Source organism: Phaethon aethereus (assembly GCF_964289735.1).
Source record: "Phaethon aethereus genome assembly, chromosome: 13".
Lineage (NCBI taxonomy): Eukaryota > Metazoa > Chordata > Aves > Phaethontiformes > Phaethontidae > Phaethon > Phaethon aethereus.
In genome coordinates, this window is record NC_138589.1 from 15599141 (window position 1) to 15626887 (window position 27747).

Genomic DNA, 27747 nt, shown 5'->3' on the forward strand with positions numbered 1-27747 from the left:
AAACCTCCCGTGGCGCAACTTGAGGCCATTTCCTCTTGTCCTATCGCTAGTTACTTGGGAGAAGAGGCCAACACCCTCGTTGCCACAACCCCCTTTCAGGTAGTTGTAGAGAGCAATTTTAATTGTTGTTGTAGAGAGTTGTAGAGAGCAATTTTAATTCAAGTGCACAGCCTTTTCTCTGCTTGCTTTCAACAGCACACCAGCTAGAACTGTATACCACTGGAATTAAGGCCGTTCAGCATAAAATAAACACCAAAACTCTCTCAAACAACAGAAGTATAAGTAATTGCCTATTTTGTATGGCAAACCAATAATGGATATAATGGCCCACCTTACTCCCTCCTTTAAACTTGGGCAAGAAATGTGTCTGCAGAATGAACTGACATTTCTCATGTATTTGCCTTTTTGCCCTCTTAATTTGATTGATGTAATGCATCTTTCTCTCTCCCTCTGTTTCTGAAAAATAGTGTCAGAATACATCAAGGCTGATGCACTCTCAGTCAATCAGAGCAGATTTCTGCATATAACCTTCGTGACAATACTGTATTTTCACTCTCTCTGCAAACTTGTAGTGTTGGAAATGCAGGCACAGGCAAATTAAAGTTTAATTATTCACTCAATCTATTAGGATGAAATTCAGCTTAGTGCAGAGGATCTGCACAAGAATGCCTGTGTCATTCAGGATTGCAAAACCGAGGCTTTACATGTAGAAGTGGATTTGATCAGACAAAACTACCTTGTCCAGAGGCAGGCTGCACAATAGGAGCCACGATTGTTTTGCCTGCATGTCTAATGGCTAAAGAGTATGCCATTCTAGTACAGATGATCTAGTGCACAAAATGGAGCATCACTGACCACAAGGCCTGAAGTCTCATGTAAGTCTAATGGTCAAAAGCTCACACTGCTGGGAACTCAGGCTGCTGATATAAAATATCTGTCCCTGCATATTCCTCCTTCCTGCCCTCAAACCTATTCTGCTTGCTTACACATTCTCTTAAAGGCAACTTCCATAACCTCCTCCTCAACCTCAAACTTCAGTCAGACTTGATTTCATGACATTAATGAGAATATCCTGATTTCAACAACAGCAAAAAACCTCTGAGGAGTTCATAAAGACAGACATTTTTCTTCTACTGAGGTTGCCACCAATCTCTAGCTGGTCTTTTGGAGATGTCCTCTTTCCTTATATCTGATTTTTAACAACTTACTCTGTTATATGTCTCAGCTTCAGGATGGTGCTGCAGAAGGGACTGATGGGCTGCTACCAGCCCGCTAAGAATAGCAACATTTCCCAAATGATGCTGCTGTCCAAAATGGCTAACAGATAACTCAACAGTGCGTTAAACACTGTTTGTATGACTTCAGGCCTGATGGCCATTTTATTTCATGAGTCTTAAACTGTTTTATTTTTGTGAAAGTCAATGGAATTACACCAGCACCAAACTAGTGCAATGGAGTGGAGAATTGGGCCCTTAGAGTTAAATTCAATATGGAAGAACTAAGTGAAGCTTTGTAAGAGATGGAGACTATGACAACTCCTAACACTCTTGTAAGACTGTATGAACATCAATATTTATTATTCCTTAGACTTTGTCATCTCCCCTCAGACACATTTGCCATTATATTCCCTAAAGCTATTGACCAAATGTTGCAGTATTAGATTCTACAAAAACATTGTGGTAAGAATAAAGGAAGTCTCTGTGTGATCAGATAGATCAGCTGTTACAGTTTACTGGATGGAGCAAGCAGATGGTTCCAACATGATGCGCAGTGGTTTAATCTCAGTATTTTATGAATCTACACTCAGACACACAAATCAGGTAAGTTTCACAAGCAAGCCAACCATGTATCAATAAAACATACAAGAGATGTTTTAATTAGAAATGAACAGCACTAACCCTCAGTAATCTCAAGTTCTAACTATAGCTTCGTGTAATGCAATGACTGCAGTATAAGGGCAACAGGAAATGCAGTAAAAATTATATTGTAGATTTCAAATGACATGTGCTGCAGGTAATTTCTCAGATCATTACAGTTGAAAAAATATTTTGAAAGCAAATATATTTCATGATTGACCTTTTATTCTTTGAATTGGCTTTGTTTTGATTCTGTTTTGTGTAAGTATTTTATAAGTATTTCATATGTCACTGGTCTTCCTCATACAGTATCTGTAGATTTTTATTATGTAGCTTTCATGTGTGGTTGTATACAACAACAATTATTGTGTGGGAAATTATAACATTAAAACAGAGAACTAAGAATTGGTTTAGTCCTATCCCCAGCAATTCTGTAATAATTCTTGGAGATTCATAAAATAGCAGGCATGTTTTGCCTTAGTACTGAAAACTAAGCAAGACATAATAGAAATAATTTCTGGTCTTGATCGTGTTTGACCACATCAGAGTGACTTTTAAGTTAACATGCTAAAAAGGAAGGCTGTAATATGTTCAGCGTAGAAATATATGCATACATTATCAAAGACATGCAGTCTCCTGGGTGTCTGGTAGCTGGCTGGCCTGCCAACTTGTGAAAATTGTTGAGGTTTAAATCTGAAAAATACCCACTAAAACATGTTCACTATCTTGGAGTTTTGAATCATTCAGTACACTTACAGCCTGACTTACGTGCTCCTGAAAATTAAGAATTAAGAGTTGAGCATCCAGAAATAACAATCCCTAACCTGAAGCGGGTACTTGAAAATGTACGTGTTCACCTCCTGGATTCACTAGACCTCTAAATGACAGATATGAAAATTACATCAAGGCTGCATACACAAGTCTTCAGAACATGCTAGGACATTTCTAGTTGTAAGCAATAAACTTGTACAATGTAATTTTAGTGGCACAGCAGGGTGCCTTGTATCCTTTCCTGCTAATATTACTCCTTTCCTTTAAAAATAAACAGAAAACAAATATTAAAGTGTTGAATAAACATTGAAACAAAGATTAATTTCAGGATTCTCTGACTTTCTGTCAAAACTCTATTTATATGTATTCAAATATCATCTGATAAATAAGTTAACTGGAAATTAACAACAACAAAAAACAAATGGAACGGGGAAAATAAAGATACCTGGAAAGATTTCAGCAAAGATCTAACTCTTGGAGTGTTTCCAAGCAGCAGCCTTGATTTTGATTAATATTATAATACAGCCTGCTAAAACAGCACCTCATAAATATCCATGAAGCACTTTATTAGAGATGGTTGTAAATACTTAAAATCTTGTCTTGCAACCCATCAGATTTCAGAAAAAAGGCAGTTGAGAACATCAAAAGGTGAAAATAAGACGAATTCTTAGAAGATGTTTTCCTCCTCTTTAATATCACAATATTTTGGTCAAAAAAACCCATTATCCTGGAGAATGGAAATACTATTGGAAAATGTGTGGGTTGCTTTATAAGCACAACTAGTAGAGATTTTGAGAGAGACTGCTGGGGAAAAAAAACCCAGAAAAATATGAGATGGGGAATACATGAAAATTACACTTACTACAACCTTCTATTTTCTTATTTCAAAAACAAAATAACTACTTGTAAGAAAATGAAGTTAGTATGCATGCAAGAAGAGGGTGGAAACTAGAGTGCTGAGAAAGGAACCAGTGAAATATTGGGGCATAAGCAATTTTCTGTTGCAATCTCTTCATCTTTTAAGTCTGTTTTTACGCATAAGCATCTTGTGATTGTAGAACAAAATAACTTTAATTTAAGTTTTGTTATATTTGAAGTTTTAGTCACCTACCCTCCAAGTTCTTGCCCTACATCAAGTATTTATGTGTTCATAGACTGGGCCATTACAGGTAGTGCTTTTGCTGTTTTTCTATGTCTTCCTTCCCTTACAACGGATTTTAGCTCATGAAGTCTGTAGGACAGAAAACTGAAGTCATGCAAGACATGGTGAGCAGCAGGGAGGAGAACAAGATTCTAAAATGTGGCACTAATGCAATACTACAGTTCTAACTAAGACGTCAGGCTCTGAATGTAGAAGATGCCATTGGTCTGCTTGATTCTTCATCTCCTCTAGGAGGGATCACAGTGGGGACACTCATAACAGAGCTATCCTACAGGAAATGAGTTATGAGCACAGACTGAAACATCTGTCTTGAGAGAACTGATAGAAATGGGAAATGGTACAAGTCATGACTGACCACAAACTAAGGCCAAGCTGTGATTGCTGTTCAAGGTCAGCTCCTGCCCAAGTTGCTCACTGTGGATGGGCTGAAGTCACAGCGCAGATTCAGTAGAGAGTGTCAGCCCAACAGTTTACTTTCAATTCCCACTCCCTTTGCTGTGGTAAGAATTTCACATGTAACCAGCCCAGTGCTACAAGTCCTCTGTTTTCCTGACTATGTGTGGCAGATATAGGCCCCCAGACGGTGCATGGCTCTCCTTGCCTACAGCCATGAGATATGGAAACATGATGTGACATGATGGGGTGTGTTCACCCCCCCGAATCGAAACTGGGGCTGCATATGCCCCTGGGAAGGAGTGAAATAAAAGAATGCTAAAGAAAAATGATAGTGTGCTTACTCTGCCTTCCTTCTCACCTTCTAGCTTAGCAAGTCCCTATGAAACCATTTGTCATATGTTACCAACTCTCAAGTGCTGCCAAGGTAGAGCTGCTGTTATGCAGTAAAGATTACACAAAAAAGGATACTTTCCCCTCACACAGAAAGTTTTGACTTGGAAACAATGCCCATTTTCATCATGGTACTGCAGCTCAGAAGCCAGATGCAGCCATTCTTCACTGTCAGGCACACTCTTTGTGCTATATATTGCACAACACACTTCCATCTCCCTTCCAGTGTGGGAACCTGTAGCATTTTGGAAGGTATTTTTCTGCTTCATTGTCATTTGGAATATGTTAGTTTCCAACATTCAGCTTTAAAAGCAAAATGCACAAGTTTATAAGATACTCTTCTGCAAAACAAGAATTTTGGTGAGTGCTAGGAGGCAGGCCAGTCATAGAAAGCAAAAGGCTAAACATAAATAAAAGACAACAAAGAAGAAACAAAGATGCAAAGGTAGATGACGGGAAAGGGAACAGCACACACTACCGTAGAAACAATTTGTTTTTTACAAATGTTATAAACTCTAGTAACATTCTCATTGCTGGGTGAACATTGGAACCAGTGACGCTCCTGGAAGTGACTTTATGCTCACAAAATTGCTGAAATCAATGTTATACACAGCCTCTGTGTGAAAGCACTAGTGAGTCATAGAGCAGTTGGCTGAAAACTATTTTTGTGCATCAACATCATACATACATTAGATCCAACTATAAACTTTTACCTTTGACTTCTAGAACCCTAAGTCTTCAAGCCCAAAGGTACATATCTAGCTTCTTGGAAAGCCAGATCTCCTCGTTTCTAGTTTCAGTGCATCACTTTAGCAATGCTTGCTCTCATGGTATACATGATCATGAACTGAAAAAACATTATTTACTTATTTTCAGATTCTATGGGTACAAATATATTCATGGACTATTTATGGTATGATTCCCCAGATAAGAATAATAAATACCTCTGTAATTAACTAATTAATTATGTGTCATAATTACACTGTTTTCCATAAATGGCATAGAAATCTTTTGAGACTGTCGAAATACATATTTACTTTCCTCCCTGCCCTTTTTTTTAATATTACACTTTTTCATTCAGATAAAAATATAAGTATTTTTCCAACTTGTCAAATTTCAGGCTGCTCCATGTTCAGGTGAAGTCTCCTCCATTACTAATAAAAATCCCTCAGGGAGACGAACACACCAGTTAAAGAGAAATGATGAACTACAAAAATATACTTGCTCAGTGTGGATGTGGAAGGAAATCATATGCTACTCTTCTGCTTCCATACAAACATTTTGTGATGCAGCTCTTCTCTCACCCTACATTCTTCCTCCAAGAGTAATTATTCATTTTCAGCAGTATGGCTGTTTTGATTGAGGAATTTTTTCCTGCTCCTCACTGAATGTGCTTCATATAAACTGGTACACTAACTCTCTGTTAAAAGGGGAAAACAGCAAAGAGGTAATTTCTTATCTGGATAGCTGACATACTTCTAACAGAATATTTAATATAGAAATACAACATGAACTATCATTTATTACATTTATTATAGAAGGAAACCCCAAAAGAATAAATTCTAAGCAACCACAGTAACTCTTTATCTGAAATTAAAGGACCAAGGCTAGTGAAATCATTCTGCAAAATCATGTTCATGGGCCCATTCCTACGCAAGCTACCAAGTCCTAATAAGTGCCATTTCACTGACTTAGATTAAAATTTTCAAAGATGCAACTAGAGTTGGTACAAACTGTATTTTAGCAATCACAGAAGCCCTGTGATATTCTGAGCATTTAATTGATGAATTATTTTGAAGATACTGGGATTATAAAGAGTCAAGACCTGTAAAACTCTGGTCGCTTATTCAACTTTTATATAAAAACATTGTTAACTGAATTCTTGAAGCGCTAAAGCTTGACAGTTCTGTCCTGGGAAAACAGAAGCCCATTACAGCTTATCCTTAAGGTCGAGAAATTCAGACTCTAAGGCAGCAAGCTGGGAAATGGCTTCTAAAGCTACAAGTCCTCTTGGGGAAGTGTTCTGCTACCAGCTACTTCCTCTTTAACTCAGAGGTTGCAAATTCAAACCCTTCATTCATAAGCCTGCAGTACAGCTACATAGAAAAAGTGGTATTTTTTCTCCACTAACTCCTATGAGTCAGAAATACATTGCTATAAAAACATCAACACTAATTTAAGATAAAGGATATGATATAAAGTAGGGATGAACAGTCTTAAGATGCACACCACAAAAGTGCACTCCTATCTTTGAAGCTACTGTTTAGATCTTGGTACATGGCTTGAGAGGTATTCATGGCTCTGTAATGTGAAACCCTGAATAATGTGGAAGTGCTCTTCTTACCCCCATCTCTTAAAAAAGGGACTGGAACGCTACACAGCCATGTTTTCTTCCCAACAGTAAGCACTACCGCTTCAGCATAGGTAGGGAGCTCTCAGACTTTCTATGGTAAAACACACAGTACTGGATATGATTATCAAAGATATATCTAGCTAAAAGCCACTCTAGCAATCCCACCTCAAAAAGTTGTCACCATCCACAAACTCATTCATAGTGTGACAAGACTGTGGAAGATTTATTTAGGTATTGCTTAGTATAGCAACCCAGTAATGGTCTGTGGTGATCCCTCATAGTAATGGAAATCGGCTCCTAAATCCTGGTAGTTGCACAGGAAGTCCAGTCAAGGGCAGGATTTCCACTTGCTGTTATGGTCTTTGTACCTAAATAAGGCCTTGTGAGAATGTCTCAGTCTCCATTATTTATATCACATCATTCCACTTTTTAGTGATCAAAAAGTTTCTGTCTTTTTATTTTGCCTAAATGAGAAATCTGCACCTTTTAGAACCATTGAAGAGTAGATGTTTGCAAGTTGACAAAAATTAATTTATTTAAAATAAATCCACATACAAGAGATTCTGTCTGAAATCTGTGCCTCTAAAGTTTATTACATAAATGAGAAGTCTTAATGTAATCATTTTAATATCTCTGTGCAGTTATATAGTCTGGCCTTCATAACATACAACTCCACCTGTTCTGGCAGTTTTGCAGTAAGTACGTATGAAAACCAACATCCTTTCCCTTACTTAAGCAAGGCAAACTAAAACTGTTCACAACTACAGAACTGTGCCTTGGAGAACAGAGAAGGGCAAGGGCATGTCCCTCCATCGCATGTAGGACAGTTTACTAGAAACAGGATTAAAACCTTTTAATCAGGTTTAAATTGGTCCCAAGCTGGTTAGGCCTATTCCATCTATGATGGCAATATCTTCAGTGGAAAATCAATCGAGGAGCATAGTTAAATTTTCAGCACAATTGCTGTATGTCCTGCGGATAAGGCAAGAACAACTGTTTTACTTGTGGTTACTCATTATTCGTTTTAAGGAATTAAAATTTAAACTGGCATAATAGTTGAAAATACGTCCTCTTTTTCTAAGAAACAACATTCAAGAAAAAAGTTTTGTACATGGCAGCTTGTTTCTCAGGACATGAGGGAACATTTCAGAAATGCATCTTTATTAGAGAACAGAAATATCTCAGCAAAGCATGATATAGGAAGAGTTAACTTGTGATTTTAGAGCATTGTAATCTAACAGACTGTTAAACAGTGAGAGAGAATTAAGTGACCCGAAAATGGCATAACTAATTGCAGTCTTGAAAAAATAACGGTAACGTGGAGGTTCATGAAATGTGTATGAACTGTATCACATATTCATGCCCTATTACTGTGAATTCTGAAGTGTCTTACTGTTCAAGATAATAGACCTTGATTCAATTCAGTCTGATGTAGGATGAATTTCATGTGCTAATTAGTAAAGCATTTCTTAATGATTAGGAAAAAGTAGATAAAATGTGATTGAGAACCTAACTGTCAGAGATAAAACAACGATACAACTCAGGGTGGAAGGAATGCCAGTCAGGCTGAATTCAGGTGTCTTAATTATGATAATTAATGATTGTATTCCCTATATAAATGAACTCAACCAACATGAAAAGCATATTGTAATTAAAGTGCTTCTGAAAAGCAACATTTAAACAAATGCCATTGGTAATATTAATTACTTCTCTCATATTCCATTTCACATTTGATTGCATTGGTTCACTGAGGAGCTAATGTTTGAGACTTTGAGCTACTACAGTTCCTACTGCAAGAACTTAGCACTACACAAAAAGAGGGCTTAAAAGACCCTGCAGACCCTGCGTCTTTATCACTGCACATAATCAGTGATTTTTCTTGCATACAATTAAAATATACTCTCTCATTAACAAATTGCTGCATCGAGTTTTCCATCTCCAGCATGCTGTATTAATGGATTTCCTCCAAACCAAAAGCTGAACTACAAGTGGATGCAGCTTTGGAGAGAGCAGAAGAAACAACAGCTGAAAGAAAACAGGGATAGACCTGTTCACAAAATGGATTTTGTGTTCTAAAAGAGGGTTTTTTTTTTCTTTTTAGCTATTGTCGTTTGCACTGAAATGAAACTAGAGTTTGTTTGGTTTTGTTTGTCCAGTTTTTCTGCAGAACCAACAACTTCCCAGAGAAAGCTTGACTTCATTCAGAATAATGGAAGAGGTCTTTTGGGGGAAAAAAAAAAAAAAATCAGCCATTTATGTTTGGGTGCCCTAGGCTTATTTGTAGTCAGCTCTATGAAAATCTACTTGTCCACAGGATTCTTGCTGTGTTCTAAAAACACAGAGTGCATTTAGACACCCCTGCTTAATGCTTATACTGATCTTATATAGAGACCCTGTCATATCTGCAGATGACAACATATATCAAAGTTGTATTTTAAGATAGGTAAGAGGTATACCAACATTATCTTGTCATCTACATTTGCTATACTGGGAAAAATACTTAGTGACAGGACTTCTCAAAGTACTGTAAAGTCAGTGTATTAAGGGTAATTTAGCCTGATAACAATATGGTGAGTACAGATAGCTCCCTTGGAAGCCAATCCTGTACTGATTACAGTTCTACATATGAGATAAAACATAAGTTAGCAAAAGTTTCACAGCTGCAGACCAAAGTGACAAAATAGAAGAACAAAGAGATCAGTAATAATGGGTAAAATTCTGGCCTCAGTAAGGTCAAGAGCAAACTCCCATTGATTTTAATGATGCTTGATATTTCTAATTCATCACCTTTGAAGTGACAAATACACAAACATCAGTCAGTACAATAGAAGGGGCCTGCTAAACCACACCTCCACAAATGTGGGTTTTTTTGCTGTGTGTAGTCAGCCACCCGAGAAATTTGCCAGCAGGCTTTGCTTGTACGCTTTGAAGTGATTCAATTCTATTAAAAGTGTAGCTTGCTCATTTCATATTTTTGAGCTTCTTAAAAAAGCCATCTGTAGTTATTCTTCCAATCAGAACAACCATTATCAGTAATGGAAAAATGAAATATCTAGGGAAAGACTGGAAAAGTCACTGTTATGGATAAATACTATGTATTCCTTCTCCCTTCTACTTCTCTCTACTGCTTTTCACCATTCTTTTTTAAAGCCTGCTTCAGTAGCTGGATTTCAGCTTATTTTCACTCTAACACTGAGCCACAAGAAGCCCATGAGCTGATACCATCAGAAAGAGTAGCCCAACAGACAGAATTTTTACTCTTTTTGAGGTAACTGCTGGCTCTGCATTAACCTGTATGTTTTTAGAAAAGGAGTAATCTAAAGAAGCAGCGTATTCTACAACATGAAGAGACAACAGCATGAAATGTCCCATTCTTGTCTATCAAGATCTCTGTCCTTCACTACTCAAACTTCCATACAGCTTCTCCAATGCTCATCTGGACAATTTGCATCACCACTGTTACCCATGGTATTGTTCCTAACTCGGTCTCCAATATTTTCCTAGCATAATGGATGAAAATTCAATTCCATTAACAGCAAGGCTAGCATTCCTGTCAACTTCCACAAGGCTGAAATTTTGCTTAATATGCACAACCAGAGTATGAGTATATCCTGGAACTAATTATGCTGTGATTGCAGCTAAAGGGCCCACATGGCTTTGAGATTTTACAAACTCCAAAGACTCATTTGTCTTCTGGCCACAAGCCAAAACTCTTGACAAACTGGACTAACACACCATCATGCGTGACAGGATGACCACTACAATGCATGCTCACTTGGTGTTCAGAGGCATCTGAGACTATGACTCCACATAACCATGTTGTCATGAATCAGATCCAGTGCTTCTCACTCACACAAATCCTGCTAAAACTTATCACTCGAGTGGTTAAAAAAACACAAATAAAAACAAAGAAAACAACAAACCACCTGGGTTAAAAGTAACCCATTTCAGAGAAATCTGCTTTCTATGTGAGATTTTTTTACTTGCTTCTTTAGTTCAGTCTTTTCTTTTTAGTTTTTCCCTAGATTCATCTGTAAGGAGAGTTATACAAAGATTTAAATGAAGACAACTGAGTGCAAACTAAACAGTTACTCACAGCAGCATGGAGCAGGTTGTGAACTCTTAAATCAGATCTGCCACCAATGGTATAGAAACTTTTAACCATGACCTGAGGCCATAGCGTTCTCCATGCTGCTTTTTCACTGCAGTGAACACCTTTCCTCACTTCAGTTTTGAGAAGGCTAATGTGACCCCTATTATATTTAGCACAAACATAACAAAAGTTTTACATAAGAACACTACATAGCTCATAGCAGAGGGGCAGACAAGAAAGAGAAACATTCATTTTTCATTTTTAGTTTCATACCAGTGAAGTAATCTTTTCCTTTTCCTACAAAAGGCTGCTGTTGCCGACATATTGAGTGCTCACGGAGTATATTAGAACTCATTGTTTACAGCCTGTATCCCCTTTGTACTGTACAAAGTATTGTAAGTCTATTTCCTAATCCAATGGTTACCAATTAAATACCACCCAAGACTCAACATTTAATCAACCTTTGCCTTTTTTTCATAAATCCTGTAAAATAATTTCAGGTCATTGATGATTTGCATTTTAGAAGTGCCTCAGTGCTTGCAAAGGCACAAATGCCATTCTTACTGTTCACACCAACTTCCAGGGTTCAAAAACAATTGAAAAGACAATTAATCATGTTGGATGCATTTAAAAAAAAAAAAAAAAGAAGAAACTAGAGGAGCTTTTGCTCTTTATTATTTTGATTTACAGATTTAGTATGCTCTGCCTCTGAAAGTGGAGTGTCCTCTGCTCTCTTCCTCTACCCCTTGCCCAAGGTGAATCATTTTGAGAAGGGAGCAGGTTCAAGAAGTGAAAAGGACAGAAAAGAATCTCTGAGCTCTGGTCTGCAATTCAGACTATCTCTGTATATCCCTTCTTTCCTGCTATTATACAAAAATTGAGAGAAATCACTTGAACTTTTTTACTTCTAAAATAGAAGTGGTACAAGAAGATGCTTGTGATATGCATGAATTATATACACAGACTAATACCCATATGCGCATAACTTCTGAAAGGTGATGCTCACCACTGAAGGCATTATATTGTGCAGTGCTTAGCTCTTACCATGGCTATTGCCCTGTTTGAAACCATGCAGTTTATAAGATTTTAACCCCTTCAAATTTTAACACTTTAAAGTGATCAGTTACACACCTCCATGTAAGCATCTATTTTACATGATGAATGTCCTTGAGCAGCACTCTATGCACTCTGCTCCTAGTGCACCTGGAACCCCATACTGCATCACTGGAACTCTGTGAGCAGTTCCCTGACCCAGCATGGCACGTCTTCATTTCTGCCAACAGAATGCCACAGCTGGTGTCCACACTGTGCAAAGCACAATCAAGACCCTTCGTCTGCAGCCCCATCTGTTGTTGTGGCAGCTGAAGTCTGGGCTCTTTCATAGAGAGCCACAGAGGTGGCTTGTCACCTACAGGAGGGTGCCATGACTGGATATACAGTATCTGCTCTAGCACCCTCAGGGTCAGATACAAATTTGGGTCCATGCAGGCAGTCAGGATGGACACAAGCTCCTTCCTACCCCTCAGACACATCTTTAGGTTTTGCTGAAGGTCATATTTCAGCACAGTTTTTCATCCATGTGACAGAGATGCACAGTGAGGACGCAAGCATAGATTTAGCACTGAAGAGTAACAGCCTCCCTTACTACTCCGTATGCCATTTCAGCTGAGTATTCTTTCTGAATATGAGCTTACTGAAGGAGTAGTTCATGAGCTTCAATAACTTGTCTATAGAAAGGCAAGCTTTTTTAAACTACAGTGTTAAAAGATGCTTTGTGTATTTAGGAAATTTATGCATTCATTAAAAGTTATATTAGGCATAGTGGAGAACTGACTGAAATGAATTCATATACCTAGCATTCCTCTTTAAAAAAGCCCATAATTGTGAGAATATGAAATAATCTTTTTTTGCGTATTTCAATCTAGTAAGAAAAGAGTCAAAGAGCCTCTAAACAGAAATCAAATGTATACAGGCATGCAACTTCAAAAATAACTAAACCTGAAAGGATTATAGAATACATGATCCTAAGGAGATGTTCTCTATTTTTAGTATCTTATATTCCAAGGCCAATATAAGATTAGTTACCGATTGAAGAGAAGAAAAAATGAAAGATGAAATTACAGTGATAAACTTATGTAATTTCTGAGATGATACCTTCATTGTAATGAAGACCTTGCTTTAAACTAATCATGGCAGAATGACTAGTATGTGCTAGAAGATCTATCTAAGCAGCCTTCAGGATCCTAGGTAAAAAGCTAAAAAATTTTAAACTAAAGCATGGTCATCTCTTTTTCTAAGTTACTTCTGTGAATGTCTTGAAGATACAGAATTCAACTGCCCAGAAAATCTTACCAAGATGATATTTAGAATGTCAAAAGATACACTCAGAAAGATAACTAGGACTTAACAAGCACTATCAATCAGCTCCTAACAGCTGAAAACCCAGTTGATATTACAAAGTTATCAAGAAGATGCTAACAAAGATATGGACTTCATTTGGCTTGCAAGGCTATTTCCTTTTATTAATTTGACAGAAGTCTTTGTGTTCAAAAACATTTTTGCCAACAAACTGAAATATGATCCTAGACTACATGATAACATCTCTTTAAAAATCCCATCATTTGAAATCGTGCAGGAATTTAATGACCAGGACTTCTCTGATCCCTAGGCTCCCCTTCGTCTTTGGATGGTGATTGTAATTTTTTTTTTTTATACTGTGATTTTCCTTGCTATAGAAATGTTTTCAACTACTATGTTTTATAATTAAAAAATGCGTTTATGTACCCCTATACTCCCACTATAGCCTTTGATAAGAGAACACAGGAGTTGAAAACAGCCTATCTACTACTTCAATTGCACTGAATGGGAGAGCAGGGCTAAACAGCACAGCAAGAGGGAAATTACTTTGGTGTTTATGTTTGCAATCTAAGGCCCTGATCCTGCAGACATTTAGGCAGTTGAGCAATTTTACGTAAGTGAATAATCTGATTTAGTTCAAAGGGAGTACTCAGATATGTTAAATGTCTTACCTGCCTACATGTTTATAAGCAGGAGGCCTACATTACAACCGAGCTGTCACTTCTGGTGTAGGCAACTTCACTGGATGAAAACACTGTTTTTTTCATTTTCTCTTAATTGTTGCCAAAGGAACAGTACTGCATTCCCTGATCTACTTTTACGAAATACAAAACAAGAGTTTGCATTGCTAGAGTGCACATGAAGCTAAATTAAAAATGGTAGCTGAGCTTAAACTTCAGGAGAAGGAAACAGGGCTATAAAGAAGTTAAAATAGTTAGGATACAGGAAAATATCTTCTGTTACATAGTGCATACATTCTGCTCACATTGACTTTGGTAGTATCTAAAGGTACTGTAGAAATGGGAGACAGTTTATATTTCCTTCAGAAATTACACTGGAAAAGTAGATTTCAACAGCAAAACCTCTCCCTGTTATTTACTACATTTGTTACCTATTAAAGTAATACATATGCCATCACAGTACCGTGATTCCATGTGGAGAATTTGCATAGCAAAAATGCCATAAGCAGATATGATAACAGACAAAAATTTTGCCATAATCAGCAAATATTAATGGAAGGCACAGGATTTCTGACTGCAGTCAACAGGCAAACAAACATTTACTTTCTAGACCTTACCTCTGAATTCTTGATACTAAGATTTTCTTCAGGCAGTTAAATACTTCAGTGAGAATAATGCATAAATTAGATACAAATTCATTGTCTTCTAATATTATATCAAAAAACACAGCAATATTGTATTTAAAATTTTAATATGCTGCTGTTACACTACTTCAACAAGAATCAGTTTTTCATCTTCAGACTGTCAAGGCCCTCTGATACGACCAAAACTAAATCATCATCATTTAGGTGTTACCCTTTTAAAACACAACAGGGAGATTTTTCTTTCCTTCTGTTACAATTTACATTCTCTGCACTGTGGGAGCAACTTCACTTATTAACTACAGTCTCTCAGAAACAATGAACCCTCTTTAATGCTATCAATATTTTGTCAAAAGAGCATCAGAATTTGTACTCTGGCCAGACATCACTGAGAAAACTACTGGTCAAATGGAATGGCACTAAAAAAGCCCATGTCTCCTTACAGTTCCAGTGACATAAAACAGGAGTAAACCTCATACATTAAACAGAGTTATCATTGCCTGAGATGGGCTTAAGCGAAGAAAAACCATATACTATAGTAGGAAATAAATAAATATGAGCTAAGGAAATATTGAAAAGACTACAGTCTGAAAAAAAGCCCAGTGTATTAAAAATCGTAATGCTGATGAAACTAACAACTAATTAACTAATTTTGAAAATACTTAAATACATTTTCTTTCGCATTAATGCTAATTGATATGTAAAGGCCAGACTTACTCTAGATGAAAGGTGTTGCTCTCAAAAGAACAACTATGCCTTTTGTTGAGATGTACTGGCTAAAGGGCTGGGATTCTGTCTTGACATTCAGCCTATGAAGCAATTTTGTCCTAGTACACACTTCTGTAGCCATTTACTTCTGTGCCAATTGGATATAGAATCACAGAATCATGGAATCATAGAAACATTTAGGTTGGAAAAGACCTTTAAGATCATCACGTCCAACCATTAACATAGCACTGCCAAGTCCACCACTAAACCATCTCCCTAAGCAACTCATCTACACATCTTTTAAATACCTCCAGGGATGGTGATGAAACCACTTCCCTGGTGAGCCTGTTCCAATGCTTGACAACCCTTTTGGTGAAGAAATTTTTCCTAGTAGCCAATTTAAACCTTGCCTGGCACAACTTGAGGCCATTTCCTCTTGTCCTATCACTTGTTCCTTGCGAGAAGAGACCAATACCCACCTCGCTACAACCTCCTTTCAGGTAGTTGTAGAGAGTGTTGTCAAGGTTTCTGCTCAGTCTCCTCTTCTCCAGGCTAAATAACTCCAGTTCCCTCAGCCACTCCTCGTAAGACTTGTGCTCTAGACCCTTCACCAGCTTCATTGCCCTTCTTTGGGCATGCTCCAGGAACTCAATGTCTTTCTTGTAGTGAGGGGCCCAAAAATGAACACAATATTCAAGGTGCAGCCTCACCAGTGCTGAGTATAGGGGCACAATCACTTCCCTACTCCTGCTGGCCACACTATTTCTGATAGAGGCCAGGATGATGTTGGCCTTCTTGGCCACCTGGGCACACTGCTGGCTCATATTCACAGAATCACAGAATCATTGAATCATAGAATCATTTAGGTTGGAAAAGACCTTTAAGATCATTAAGTCCAACCATTAATCCAGCGCCACGATGTTCCCTAAACCATGTCTTGAAGCACCACATCCACACGTTTTTTGAACACTTCCAGAGATGGCAACTCCACCACCTCCTATTCATATTCATCCAGCTGTTGGCCAACATAGGTCTTTTTCTGGATTTAACTCCATTCACTACCACTCTTTGGGCCTGGCCATCCAGCCAGTTATTTACCCAGCAAAGAGTACACCTGTCCCAGCCATGAGCAGACAGCTTCTCCAGGACTATGCTGTGAGAAATGGTGTCAAAGGCTTTACTAAATTCTAGATAGACAACGTCCACAGCCTCCCCCACATCCACTAAGCAGGTCACCTTGTCATAGAAGGAGATCAGGTCAGTCAGGCAGGACCTGCCTTTCATCAACCCATGCTGACTGGGCCTGATCACCTGGTTGTCCTGTATGTGCCACGTGATGGCACTCAGGACGATCTGCTCCACAGCCTTCCCCGGCACCGAGGTCAAACTGACAGGCCTGTAGTTCCCTGGATCCTCCTTCCGGCCCTTCTTGTAGGTGGGCATCACATTTGCTGACCTCCAGCCAACTAGGACCTCCCCGGTTAGCCAGGACTGCTAAGAACGGTAAAGCCAGGATGGAAAATGGCTTGTTGAGCACTTCTGCCAGCTCCCTCAGTATCCTTGAGTGGATGCCATCTGGCCCCACAGACTTGTGTATGTCTAAGTGGTGTAGCAGGTCTCTAACCATTTCTGCTTGGATTATGGGTGCTTCATTCTGATCCCCGTCCCTGTCTTTTAGCTCAGGGGGCTGCATACCCTGGGAACAATATGAAGCACTGACATACAAAGCACTGTCATACTGATTTCATGATGACTTAAACTCGGTTTGCATAAGCATAAGTGACTGCACAAGGATGGAAAGCCACGATACTCAGAACCTGGCTGTGGAGATTATGATCAAAGCAGGATGGAAACATCTGCTGCCCTTTATTAAGAACAGATACTTCCACACATGGAAACTTTTGGATACTTTACTGAAAGGAAACAGATCAGCTGAGTAAAGGTCTAATTTTATACTACACGGAGGACACTAATAATCTGGCCTTCAATACAACATATTTGTGCAAGTTACTCTCATTCAGAGAGTTCTTGTATCTGTGGAATGTTGAGAATGAAGGCTTTCTCATCACTTCCACTATCATCAGTATGTCAGCCCTAATTACTGTGTGGGGCTGTTGCTTGAGAACTCCTCCCTACCCCCAGAATGGGTTAATTTTCACCCAAGCTATTGGAAACACAAGAGAGAGGGGGAGGCCAACTGGCCAAGAGATCAGGATTTCTCTTTTCAGTAACAGCCCTCCAACCAGATCAGCTTAAGCAGACCGTGAAACTGGACCCTGAGGTAGATAGCTTTGAATTCTGCCATGGGAAACTATAATACTTTTTCTCCCAAGTAATAAAGCCATCTTGCATCTTATGTTTATAAAAAGATGTTTAAAAAAAAATTTCAACATGTCTGACAAAATTTCCTAAAGTTAATAATTGAACCATGCTTACTTTTAAAATAGTAGTCACCTCAGATGATTAGGCTTTCAACAAAATCTGAATCTTAATTAAAAGGCTAAGTAAAAAATGAAAATAAATGCAGCCAATTAATATTAAGGTCATAGTCTTCTTCCCCTCAGAAATACCATTCACTATCACATATCTCTCATGATTCTTTCCTTGTAACACATTTATTTCTTAAGGAGATTTACACTTGTTTGGGGTTGCTATTTTGTAGCAATTTTTGTTAAGCCAATGTAGCACCTTTGAAAGCAATAGTGGTAAAACATAATATACATATTAAAAAAAAATGTCACTACCTCAGTAATTTTGGACTTGACCGAGTAATACAGAAAGAAAGAGCTCCATATACTTCCTTCCTTCCTTCCCAGAAAAGGCAAAATCATTTTCTTTCTCTCCCTCGTTCTTTACTTCAGCATTTGGTGGGCATTATAAGTTCAGTTCAGATAGTTCTCCCTATACTTTGAAAAATTCCGATTTGGATCCAAATCCAAATGTTAGGTTCCCAGCTCAAGCCATATCACTTTATTTTGTGTTATCTGGAACATATCTTCAAAAGGAAGTCTGAAATGTTTGAAAGAATATTCTTGCCTTTTTTTCCCCTTTCATCCTCATAAAAAGAAATTTTCTACCTATCAGTAGGTTTCTAGTGCTAGAATTATACCTAGGACAGATTCCACTATTGGTTATATAAGCAACCAATAAAATACTTTTTCTAATACAGAAATATTAGAAATTAATATATATTTTAGATATATCTAACTGATGGATTATAGTAACGATCTCCTCAAAACCAATAATCTTTCTTTTCCTTTAAATTAAAGGTTTCTCCTTCCATAGGCTTTTTTTCTACCAAAAATTTCTCCAAAGTTTCTAAATCCAGCTACCACATTTCCAATTTACAATGAGATGTTCGTAAGAACCACGTGAAACCAATAGAGGCCCTCATTCACATTCAGTTGTCCAGCTGCTTCATTTAGCTAACGTGATGATAAGTAGGTCAGAATGAATGCTTGAATTTCTAACTTATCATACACTATTTTAGTTTAAATATGAAGCTTTTTCACATCAGAATTTCAATATTATTAACTAAACCAATAAAAAGAATTGTATCTCCCATGTTCTTTGAAGAGGAATGAATCCTCAGCACCATTTCATCTTACACTACTACTAAGAAATCATGGGATATGGACAGGTACATACTAAAGTTGTTTTTAAAGGGAATCCTGAAGCTTAAGGGACTGATTTAATAAGTTTGATCACTGATTCAAATCTAAACACAATCAGCATAGACAAGGGATTTTGTGTATCAAACAGTTCTGGATGCCAATCTGGAGCAAAGAGGTAAAACAAAGATACAGGATCTTCAACTGTTTTGCTAATTGCACATGTAAAGTATATGATTGTTCATGGTAGGAGGGACTAGGCTTAATTTTAGGGTTTCTTTGTTCCTACATTTTTTATCAGTAACACACAAATACACACTTCAAACATTCCTGAAGATTCAAGGGATGATTCCCTATTCAATCTCAGAAGCATCTGTGATTACAAACAAATCATGTTTGTTCTTAAACTCAGCCAGAGCTAAGCACAGAATGCAATTATGCTTTATAGTGAAAGCACAGAAGTAAATTTCACCTGTAGGAAGACTGGTGAAAGAATAGCAACATAGAATATAAATACCTATATATTCCACTAATTCAATACATACATCTTCAGTTTAAAAAAGAAATATTAAAAAAGTCACATTTAGGAAGATATAACTACCATGCTTCGTTTACAACTTGTGGTAAGGAGCTGCTGTACTCCCTTTGTACACAGAGAGGATTAAAAGAATAAACTTAGTAAAATTTAGTAATAAAAAGCCCATACAAATTAGGTTTTTGTTGGCTGTTGTTTTGTGAGTGTGGTTTGTCTTTAAGAAGAGTCTACGCTGTGTATGTCAGAAGAATTTCTGTTTCTATCATACCCATTATAATCAGGTCTGATCTAGCTGAGAATTTCTCACCCATGACCTCTTCAGTCTGACAGAAAGGCTCACTGCTCTCAAGCTAACAGAAAACTCAAACTCACTCCCTAAAACCTTATACCCAGCTTTAGGCTTCTCCCTATTCCGGAGTTCATTAGTTCTTATGTTTTTTTTGCCTCCAGGACCATCACTTCATATTACACTGAAGACAGAAAACCAGGAAATTCATACCCATCTCCTTCTGCCACAAAGACAGTTAAGTAGTATAGTCTAGCATGGCACAGCATACTGTCCCTGTCTATTCTTCACTGCTTCCTTAAATTCTCTTCTAATGTCTTTATATGCACTTTTTCTACTTGACATTCTTTTATCACAGGTTCAGTACTGCAAAGTTACAACCCATAACCACCCACCACTGCTGTTCTGACTAGGCCACAATCTTTTCTAAATTCAGTTTTTAATTGACTCCCCCCTCACAGCTGGGGAGGAAAGGAAGTGCTTCATTAATACTGCTCTGATTTCTATTATGTTCTTTTTTCTTTTTACCAATTGGGGTCTTCTACAGCTACAGAGCATTTAAGAGGACTTGAAAGCTGTGCTATGATATTCCTAGTTTGTGATGGTAGGAGGGATTGTTAAAGTTACAACTTGCCTGCCATGGTAGAGTTAGCTGGGAACATTCTCTCATAAAGTTGGGGGATAGTATCCGTGTTGCCTTTCCCACTACATCTTAACTTACTTGAGCCAAAAGATGCCACTATGGTTTGAAATGTTAGGGAAAAAAATCACTTCCTGATAGCCTGGGAATTAGGATAGTCAATAAGATATGGACAAGGATGTAAATTCTAGCTCAAATTAGGGAATAGCAGTCTTGAGTCTGAGTCTTCTGTGTTTCCTAAAAGTATCCTTAAGTATAGATTATCTGAGTGCTCTTCATTGTATTTCTAATTTACTCTTTAAACCAACCTGGGTTTTATCTTCAAGCAGAATAGGAACATGCTTGAATTTTCAAATAACTTTTGCAGAGTGTAAAATCTACTTTATACCAACACTATGTTTATTATCATTGCTGAGCTATGTATGCTATAGAGGTATTAACCTTAGGTCACCTTTAGGCTCTTTGTCTTTCCCTTTGTTACGCTAGGAAGTACAGTGTATGGCCACAACTGATTTCAAATACAGATATAACTTCTACATGTGGTACATACACTTCTCTAGTCAAGCTTCCTTTCTTAGCTATCAAATGAATTCAAGTTAAACTGATTTCCATTTCTCAGACTATGAATTCAAGCTTGAATGTATTCAAGTTAGTTTATGGATCAGCTGGAACTACAAGGATAGGTCACTATCTAAGACATTTGTACATGTTCCCATTACTTGCCTTAAAGCTTTCTCTGGGATAAAAAGAGATTTTTGGCCACTTCCCATAATTCATGACCTGCTCTCCACCACACACTTATCTTGTTTTATAAATGATGGTAAAGATAGGAAATAACTCCTATGTTTTTATTTACAAAACATTCTATTTCCAGAAAGCTGTTTATATAGTTTCATAGTTTTATGTCTTTTTTTCAAAAGAATGTCATACCTGTGTTCACAGAGAATAATAAATCACAGGTTCTTGGTTTTTGGTTTTGTTTTTTTTTTTTTAAATTTTTAATAATAACACTTCTGTTTCCTCTTAGCTCCATAAATTAACTTGGAGTAAGTTTGATGTGGAAAGTAACAAAATGAGCTAACCCTTTTTTGTTTTTATTTATGCTTTCTCATTTCTTCAGGTCCCAGACTGAATTATAAAACTTCGGAATGTCTCATCACCATGGTGCCATTTCATCCTAGAGAAAATGCTCTGAGAACATAGGTCAATGGAAACTCAGGAACTATTTTTTCCTTGGAAAGCATAGCGGTATAATGATCTTCTTGTTGATCCTGCACCTTGCTTCCACATCTGGCTGAAACACTCAGCACTGTGAGAAGAATCCTGAAACCACAAGTATTAGCCTCAACTATTGAAAATATTTTTTTCCTTTAGCTTCTGGGAAACACTCCTTTTTCCCACCCAAATTTATATTTTCAACTCTTAGTATGAGAACAGTCTTACACAAGGAAGACATTTTGGAAACTTGGTGATTGACATAAGTGATTTCTTTTTAGACAGTTTATCTGTCTACTGGACATGACTTTTAAAGTGGAAAACTGCTTTAAAATGCTAGAAAATGGCTGACAATAAAAACTAATCAGGTGTGGGAGAAAATAGTGATTTTATTTCCTCTGATATATTGCTTCCTGTATAAAAACATTCTGATTTAAAAAAAAAAAAACCAAACAAAAACCCTTGGGGAAAAAACTACCTGCATGTTATTTCTGATTAAAAAGACTGTGCACATAGTATGTTTCCTGTTTGACAGTATGCCTTGCTTCCAGAATTACTGGTATTAATATTCACAGCCCAGGAATGAGGTTTTCCCAGAGTCCAGTGGAACTTTAGGCTCTCACTGTTTCTGACATTGCTCTCTGCTTGGATCACACACTTCCAAGTAGGTTCCAAATGAGCTCTCCTCTCCCTGCAGCTACGTGCAATGAGAACTACTTCTTAGCAGATGTCACATTTTCATCTCAAAGGAAAATTACTCTTTTTCAAAAAGAAACCCTAGCAGAGGAAGACTGGCAATAATTTAGCAAAGGAAAAATGCAAAGAAAATTCAAAGGAAAGGCCTTTTGGCATAAAGAAACTGCTGCATGTATACTGACAGAATGATTTAAAAAAATACCTGGAATGTAAACTCTGTTTTCAGTATATAATATCCGCATACTGGAAATACTGGAATTACGTGTAAATAACATAGCAGGCTGGCATCAAAGGAGAGGAATACTGCTGAGATTCTTGCTTTCACTTGTGCTTACATGTCATGGCATAGCACAGCTGGCACTGGTACTAGTGCAAGCAATGCAACACAGGACCACTAGTGCTGAGGCTGCCTTTCCAGATCTTCAGACTCTGCCTCCTGGGCATTAGTAAACTGTGGACTCAGGTGCAATTATACTTGATAAGTTTGCCCTCCTTATGTATATCTTTGATCTTTATATAAACAGTCCCTGGACATTTGTTCATGTTGAGCAGTACTTTGATCCATGAATAAAATCACTCAAAAGCACTAGTGCAGCAAGGTAGGGCTCAACATTTATAAAAGTAAAATCTTGACATAAACTGTTTTCACAAACTTACATTCCTTTGGGACAAAAGTCATGCCTTGTTTGCTGTTTTTCTGTCAAGCTGTTTTGAGTTAGAACAGAATTGGAATGGTAATTGTAATGAAATAAAAGGAGGGGAAGAACAATACATTTCATTTTCTGTGTAAAAATATTACAGACAAATGATGAACTGATTTTGTGCAGAATCCTTCCCCTTATTTATCTAATTATTTGCTTTGAAGACACCTGGCTTTGGGTTAATTTAATCTCAAAAGAACCATCATCCTGTAAATAATTTCTAGGAAGTTGTGCATTATCAAGAACAGGGGGAGGTTAAGTGGAAAACCTCTCAACCTGAATTCTGCATATAATATAAAATATGGTCTAAAATAATATAATGTGATTCAGAACACTAGAGATCTTTTTAATATCTTCTGTTACCACTATCCTTTTCTTTTTAATTCCCTTAAGAATCTTCACACAATGAAAAAGGAGCTGTTTTTAAGCTTCCGAATATAGTTTCTTAAGAGATTTCGCATTTTACAGAGCAGGAGACATAGCTGAGTAAGACAAAGACTGTAAATGTATACCTAATTCTAGAATATGTGTAACAGAGTCCAGAAGGAACTTGTGGATATTGAACAACAGCATGTTTTTAATCTCACTTGTTACCACAAAGGAATAAATTACTTTGGATAAAAGTGATGTAAATGTAAATGTTATTGAGAAAATGCTAAAAGTTAGTGGGGAAAGCATTGGCTCAAAAATTACTCTTGTGAAGCAAACTGTGTAACTTGAAGGTGACCAGAAGTTACTGTCATTTACATCATACAATCAGAAAAGCTTTTGAATGATATCTGATGAATTAGTTGCTGATTCTTCATTTCCCCATCATTCAATTATGCTTCTACTTATCATTTCACAAAGTTCCCTTAAATGAAACTAATGCAAAAGGAGGTGTTGCAGAAGAGCCTTTCTGTAACTACTTAATACAGACTTTTAGCAATGTATTGAGTATATAAGTGTAGTTTGGGGTTAATGCATTATGGAGTAAGAAATACCATCAAATTTCAATATACACAATATATTTGGGTCACTTGCTCACATGACATACATTGGCTGGGACTAGCTATGTGCCTACATACAGTACTGAAGTATTAACATTAAAAGTAGCATAAAAAAAAATGGGTTGTAAACTTAGATTTTTCTTATTGTAGGTCTCATACATTCTCTACGTTCTATTGAGTATCTACTTGGAAGTTCCAAGCATTTGTTTCATTTCAAAATCAGGATTAGCCAGCTTTCTAAGAGATACATTTTCCCCATCAAACTGAGGAATTTGCATATGTGATGTAGGATGTACTGATTTGAGATTGAATTAATGATCATCGTCCTCTCTTCAGGCCTTAAAATCTATGAACCGATGAAAAGCATGCTATATACAGGTTAATCTTCTGTCTACTTTGGAATTTATATTTCACTTAGCCATTGCTAAAGCTCTCTTTGATCTTTCACATCCAATGTTTTTCCCATCTTGTGCTACGAACATATTTTTCTTCATTCAAAATTATCTTCATTCTTTGTTTGTAATTTCAAAATCCAGTCTTATTTCTACCTAGTCAGTAATTCCTGACAGATAGCTATCTTCAAACCTATGGAAAATGCCATGTTATTTTGTCTCCAAACAAGTAAACTGCATGCGGTATTACAAGCATTCCTACAATTTTCCTCTGGAAAATATTACCAGGCCTTCTTAAACTTAAAGAAGTAGCAAAGAGTTTGAGCCTTCTGAATTCTGTGCCATTTCCAAAACATCTTTTTCAATGTGTAATATATATAGAAATCTAGATGTAGTCAAACACATTTTAATCACAACAATCAAATGACAATTTGATGAAATTACTACATGTCACAAAGAACTGTTTTATATTTATGTCATAAAAATGGTGTGCTGAATGAGTATATGAAGGAGCTGCCACTTGAACCATAGCAGAACTGGAAGTTTGAGAATCAAATAGCTAAGAATAACACTGTTCCATTTTCAACATACTAAAACCTTTTTACTCAGTGGGAAACTAAGTTATTAGAAAGGGCAGTCTAAAAATGTACTGCTAGGAGATTTGGGAGTAGTAGTCCTTGAAGTGAAGATTTAGTATTGTAGATTTTACAATTTATCCATTTTTGGTGGTTGTGATGTATGAGTCACAGGGGTAATAAACTTCAAATAGGTTGAAGTAAAGTTAAGTACTTCCCAGTATCTTCTATTAATTATCTGTGGAATAGAAGAAAAGAAATTAATGCAGAGACATAAGCTCATCTTGGAACAAAAGGGGAATACGTTATTATTGTGATGATTTTACTGAGTCTTTTTCAAAGAAGGCTGAATGATCAAGAAATATTTAATGTCTGTAGATTACTTAAAATATTTCTTTTTTTATCATTTTTTAATTTAAATGAGGAATGTAATAGAAAACGAAGGATGACAGACTAAGAACACTGTAAACAGAATTAGTGAAAGTGATGTACTCTTCCCTGTGCAAAAGCTGTAGGTCAATCTTAGCTAGCAGGCTCACCCACTGGAGTTGTTTCATGACTATTTCATGCTTTTTGTTCTTTTAACAGAGTTCTTTTGAAAAGATTGGAGAGTGAGAGAAAATTTGTCACGTATGTGATGGCTCCGTGATTTAGCAGGGACTTGATATGCCATTGCTCAAGGGTATCTCCAAGCCTTTCTCTTGGCTATTCCAAAGCTAGCTGACCAAAATGATCTGTGTTTATGGTTTGATATAGAAAGAAAGGGTAAAAACAAACCCTCCACTCCCCACACATTCCAATAACTTTCCTAACTCTTAAAGTCAAAGACTGAGTTCTTCACCTCTCAATGATTTGGCACTCTGAAGATTGCCTATACGAATTGAGGATTCTTTCCCTAAAGAAGGAAGGAGTTTTCTATGTGCATAGTACAAGCAACAGATTACAAACTCGAGGAACTAACTGCTGATTCCAGGTGACTTCGATGGATGAAAACAAAACTGTATTCAATTTTATAGCCCTTTAATACTTCCAAATGCAACATCCACATTTAGGTTAATCGAAAAAAATCCAGAAAACACTTTCTCATGAAAAAAAAATCATGTTTACACAAGTGTTGCCTGTGAGTATTTAAGGTCAGCTTAAAGTTTGGCTTTTTAACTTCTTATTCTTCAACTCATCAGCATAGCTAAAACTTCCAGACCTATGTCTCTTTGATCATTTCATACTTGGACAATCTCCAACACATCACTTTCATCTAAATCTTACAGCTTCTTGGCAGCAATAACACTATTTACTTCAACCTTGCAGAGGCTTCAAGAACTGATGATAAATCAGTGTTTTCACATTTTCTTTCCTTGGAAATAGTAAAATCCTTTTCTCTTTATTCACTGTATGATGATCCTGTATTAGGATCCTCATGTTAGTATCCTTCATGTAGTATCAAGAATCAATGCATTTGGTAAGCAAAAACACATAGATTTTTTTCCCACCTCTAAGAGAAAACACCAAGCATGATGTTTTTGCAACTAGAAAATGTCTCTGATTAATAGCAATTATCAGAAAAAACTAATCAATCCATTATTTCAGGTTCCATGTGCATACTATATAATTTAAGCTAAGTAGTATCCACACTTGCCATGAAAGGAATACAATAGTTTTTAATTTATTTCAGTGAAAGTAGAGACATTTCTTTAACTAGATCCTACAATGAATGCTAGACTGACCAATTAAAGCAGAATCATCCAGTTCTAAGATTTGCAAAAAAATTGCTCATGCCTTTTTACCCACCAACCATCTAAAAGTCAGTCAGAAGCCTCATAAGGATACAAACAATTTAACATACTCCATACTTTCATACAGAGTTGAGGTTCAACTAAGTGCTCAGTGTAGTTTGCATTCTTGTTATATTTTCTAGATCAGCCTTCCACATCCCTAGCTAATTATCAATGTCATCTCTACAGATAATCTTGTCAGAGGATGACTGTGTCAGAAGATAATCTTTCTAGGGGATAATCTTAACACAGGATCATCTTGTCTCAAGATAATTGCATTACAAGACTCAGAGCATCAGTTCCTACCAAGAACACGGTACATTTTCAGAAGCAGTAATATATAGCTCTAAGTTTAAAAGACATACTAAACTGTACATTAGTCAGCAAAGCAGTGGAAAACAATGTAGCACACTTCTATGTCTGCAAAACATCCTACACAAAATTCTTGTATGAAAGAGGATTCTAACGCAGCATTTTCGATAGTACAGTGTATTACAGAGAAATAGTTTGTCTTCAGTTCTCTTATTATAGGTTTTAAGACTTTACATTAAAAGCTTCTCCTAGACGAGATTCCACAGGCATTACTTTGCATTAGCAGTTTCTACTAGTTAATATTGTGCAAGAACATAACAAATCGTAAGCCTCACAGCATTGTTCTCAGGTAAGACTAGAGAATCCTCCATTTTTAGGGGTGGATGAAGACTCAGCTGATGCATCACTAATCACTTAGAGTAAAAATTTCCCACAAATACTACAGCCTCTTCTGATGTTAACGAAGATGTAGTAATTTTAAGTGCCTTTATCAGTCTGTCAAACTGTCACTGCTAATGAAATAGTAGCAGTGATAGAATTAGAATTTAGGAATTCTGATCCTAAGGCCCTGTCCATTTTGATGTATTCCAAAGTGCAGAGCCAACAAGATCATAC